We start from the raw sequence: 5,000 nt of genomic DNA on the forward strand, positions 1-5,000 counted from the left end.
GATGATGAAAAGTACAATCCGAGGTTGATTACGAACACTTTTGTGCACCCCCTTCCGTAGAGCAAAATCCTGAAGGTCGGGGTCGCGCAAGGGTCGACATGGGTCGAGGTGGACTATCATGCGAAACCACTTTTTTCGGTCCCTACGGTGCCCCTAGATGATGAAAAGTACAATCCGAGGTTGATTACGAACACTTTTGTGCACCCCCTTCCGTAGAGCAAAATCCTGAAGGTCGGGGTCGCACAAGTGTGCACCCCCTTCCGTAGAGCAAAATCCTGAAGGTCGGGGTCGCGCAAGGGTCGACATGGGTCGAGGTGGACTATCATGCGAAACCACTTTTTTCGGTCCCTACGGTGCCCCTAGATGATGAAAAGTACAATCCGAGGTTGATTACGAACACTTTTGTGCACCCCCTTCCGTAGAGCAAAATCCTGAAGGTCGGGGTTGCGCACAAGTAGACCCCCTTCCGTAGAGCAAAATCCTGAAGGTCGGGGTCGCGCAAGGGTCGACATGGGTCGAGGTGGACTATCATGCGAAACCACTTTTTTCGGTCCCTACGGTGCCCCTAGATGATGAAAAGTACAATCCGAGGTTGATTACGAACACTTTTGTGCACCCCCTTCCGTAGAGCAAAATCCTGAAGGTCGGGGTCGCGCAAGGGTAGACCCCCTTCCGTAGAGCAAAATCCTGAAGGTCGGGGTCGCCCAAGGGTCGACATGGGTCGAGGTGGACTATCATGCGAAACCACTTTTTTCGGTCCCTACGGTGCCCCTAGATGATGAAAAGTACAATCCGAGGTTGATTACGAACACTTTTGTGCACCCCCTTCCGTAGAGCAAAATCCTGAAGGTCGGGGTTGCGCACAAGTCGACCCCCTTCCGTAGAGCAAAATCCTGAAGGTCGGGGTCGCGCAAGGGTCGACATGGGTCGAGGTGGACTATCATGCGAAACCACTTTTTTCGGTCCCTACGGTGCCCCTAGATGATGAAAAGTACAATCCGAGGATGATTACGAACACTTTTGTGCACCCCCTTCCGTAGAGCAAAATCCTGAAGGTCGGGGTTGCGCACAAGTGTGCACCCCCTTCCGTAGAGCAAAATCCTGAAGGTCGGGGTCGCGCAAGGGTCGACATGGGTCGAGGTGGACTATCATGCGAAACCACTTTTTTCGGTCCCTACGGTGCCCCTAGATGATGAAAAGTACAATCCGAGGTTGATTACGAACACTTTTGTGCACCCCCTTCCGTAGAGCAAAATCCTGAAGGTCGGGGTTGCGCACAAGTCGACCCCCTTCCGTAGAGCAAAATCCTGAAGGTCGGGGTCGCGCAAGGGTCGACATGGGTCGAGGTGGACTATCATGCGAAACCACTTTTTTCGGTCCCTACGGTGCCCCTAGATGATGAAAAGTACAATCCGAGGTTGATTACGAACACTTTTGTGCACCCCCTTCCGTAGAGCAAAATCCTGAAGGTCGGGGTCGCGCAAGGGTCGACATGGGTCGAGGTGGACTATCATGCGAAACCACTTTTTTCGGTCCCTACGGTGCCCCTAGATGATGAAAAGTACAATCCGAGGTTGATTACGAACACTTTTGTGCACCCCCTTCCGTAGAGCAAAATCCTGAAGGTCGGGGTTGCGCACAAGTAGACCCCCTTCCGTAGAGCAAAATCCTGAAGGTCGGGGTCGCGCAAGGGTCGACATGGGTCGAGGTGGACTATCATGCGAAACCACTTTTTTCGGTCCCTACGGTGCCCCTAGATGATGAAAAGTACAATCCGAGGTTGATTACGAACACTTTTGTGCACCCCCTTCCGTAGAGCAAAATCCTGAAGGTCGGGGTCGCGCAAGGGTCGACATGGGTCGAGGTGGACTATCATGCGAAACCACTTTTTTCGGTCCCTACGGTGCCCCTAGATGATGAAAAGTACAATCCGAGGTTGATTACGAACACTTTTGTGCACCCCCTTCCGTAGAGCAAAATCCTGAAGGTCGGGGTCGCACAAGTGTGCACCCCCTTCCGTAGAGCAAAATCCTGAAGGTCGGGGTCGCGCAAGGGTCGACATGGGTCGAGGTGGACTATCATGCGAAACCACTTTTTTCGGTCCCTACGGTGCCCCTAGATGATGAAAAGTACAATCCGAGGTTGATTACGAACACTTTTGTGCACCCCCTTCCGTAGAGCAAAATCCTGAAGGTCGGGGTTGCGCACAAGTAGACCCCCTTCCGTAGAGCAAAATCCTGAAGGTCGGGGTCGCGCAAGGGTCGACATGGGTCGAGGTGGACTATCATGCGAAACCACTTTTTTCGGTCCCTACGGTGCCCCTAGATGATGAAAAGTACAATCCGAGGTTGATTACGAACACTTTTGTGCACCCCCTTCCGTAGAGCAAAATCCTGAAGGTCGGGGTCGCGCAAGGGTAGACCCCCTTCCGTAGAGCAAAATCCTGAAGGTCGGGGTCGCCCAAGGGTCGACATGGGTCGAGGTGGACTATCATGCGAAACCACTTTTTTCGGTCCCTACGGTGCCCCTAGATGATGAAAAGTACAATCCGAGGTTGATTACGAACACTTTTGTGCACCCCCTTCCGTAGAGCAAAATCCTGAAGGTCGGGGTTGCGCACAAGTCGACCCCCTTCCGTAGAGCAAAATCCTGAAGGTCGGGGTCGCGCAAGGGTCGACATGGGTCGAGGTGGACTATCATGCGAAACCACTTTTTTCGGTCCCTACGGTGCCCCTAGATGATGAAAAGTACAATCCGAGGTTGATTACGAACACTTTTGTGCACCCCCTTCCGTAGAGCAAAATCCTGAAGGTCGGGGTTGCGCACAAGTCGACCCCCTTCCGTAGAGCAAAATCCTGAAGGTCGGGGTCGCGCAAGGGTCGACATGGGTCGAGGTGGACTATCATGCGAAACCACTTTTTTCGGTCCCTACGGTGCCCCTAGATGATGAAAAGTACAATCCGAGGATGATTACGAACACTTTTGTGCACCCCCTTCCGTAGAGCAAAATCCTGAAGGTCGGGGTCGCGCAAGGGTCGACATGGGTCGAGGTGGACTATCATGCGAAACCACTTTTTTCGGTCCCTACGGTGCCCCTAGATGATGAAAAGTACAATCCGAGGTTGATTACGAACACTTTTGTGCACCCCCTTCCGTAGAGCAAAATCCTGAAGGTCGGGGTCGCGCAAGGGTCGACATGGGTCGAGGTGGACTATCATGCGAAACCACTTTTTTCGGTCCCTACGGTGCCCCTAGATGATGAAAAGTACAATCCGAGGTTGATTACGAACACTTTTGTGCACCCCCTTCCGTAGAGCAAAATCCTGAAGGTCGGGGTTGCGCACAAGTAGACCCCCTTCCGTAGAGCAAAATCCTGAAGGTCGGGGTCGCGCCAGGGTCGACATGGGTCGAGGTGGACTATCATGCGAAACCACTTTTTTCGGTCCCTACGGTGCCCCTAGATGATGAAAAGTACAATCCGAGGTTGATTACGAACACTTTTGTGCACCCCCAAAAATGGCCAAAATCCTGAAGGTCGGGTTCTCGGGGCGGTCGAGGCCCTCTGACGTGCACGAAAAACCGGTACCCACGCCGAGCTTCAGAATTTGGTCTCCAGCGACTAAGTCCCAACCGAAACTGGCAACCCACAAAAGTGTACCAAGGAGTGGTCGGATCGAGTTACAGTGTTCGAGAGTATTGACGAGGATGGTTATACGCAACTTTTTGCTAAAGGTGTCCAAGACCGTCAGACACTTACTTACGGAGATATAAGACACGTGCGTGGTTGCTCGTGCCGAGCTTCAGAAATGTTGCTCCAGAGACTAAGTCCCAGAAAACCTTCGGACCCCAAAAACTCCCAGAAGGAGGCCTCGGATCGTTTCGCGATGTTCTAGTGAAATGTTCAGCTCGACGAAATGCAACTTTTACCTAAAGGGGTCCAAGACCGTCAGACGCTTAGGTACGGAGATACGGGCATGGGTCGGTTTTCCCCATACAAAATACCCCATGGCAAACTGCAAAACCCCAAAACAGGTCGAAGGAGTGGTCGGATCGTTTCGTGGTGTTCTAGTGAAATGTTCCATTCGATAGGGCGCAACTTTTTGCTAAAGGTGTCCAAGACCGTCAGACCCTTACTTACGGAGATATAAGACACGTGCGTGGTTGCTCGTGCCGAGCTTCAGAAATGTTGCTCCAGAGACTAAGTCCCAGAAAACCTTCGGACCCCAAAAACTCCCAGAAGGAGGCGTCGGATCGTTTCGCGATGTTCTAGTGAAATGTTCAGCTCGACGAAATGCAACTTTTACCTAAAGGGGTCCAAGACCGTCAGACGCTTAGGTACGGAGGTACGGGCATGGGTCGGTTTTCCCCATACAAAATACCCCATGGAAAACTGCAAAACCCCAAAACAGGTCGAAGGAGTGGTCGGATCGTTTCGTGATGTTCTACTGACTTTTTAGGCTTACCGAGACACAACTTTCCGCAGAAGGGAGCAAAACTGTCAGACTCATAGTTTCGGAGATACAAGCATGGGTCATGTTTGCTCGTGCCGAGCTTCAGAATTTTCCATGGCCAAAAAGCCCTAGAATTTGACATTTCACTATTATAGGGAGGTATGGTTGTACTGAGTCGTCATAGAAAGTTTAGCCTCCTCATGTAAACTGACGATTCGATATCAGGGAGGTCGGGAGTTGTCGAAAAGAGACCCTAGGACCTAATACTAGACCCATGTAGTGGCAAGGTGTTTCGGCCCGTGGGTGACGGTTGTATGAAATTTGGGTGACGGTAACTACGACTGGTTCTGGTACCGGGAAGGTGTGTCCTGGTGTCCGGAGGCGTTTTAAGGGTAGCTGGGTGGTCGGAACGGTGAACTAGGGTGGTTTTGGGTGAAATCACCTACCTCCACCGATGGTCAACCAGAGGCTAGTGGTACTTGGAAAACACCCTGGGAAGGTGTCCCAGGGCTCGGATTAGCAGTAACAAGGGATGCCGCTGTCTCTAGG

The sequence above is a fragment of the Anopheles nili genome (genome assembly GCF_943737925.1).
Source record: "Anopheles nili chromosome X unlocalized genomic scaffold, idAnoNiliSN_F5_01 X_unloc_20, whole genome shotgun sequence".
Classification (NCBI taxonomy): Eukaryota; Metazoa; Arthropoda; class Insecta; order Diptera; family Culicidae; genus Anopheles; species Anopheles nili.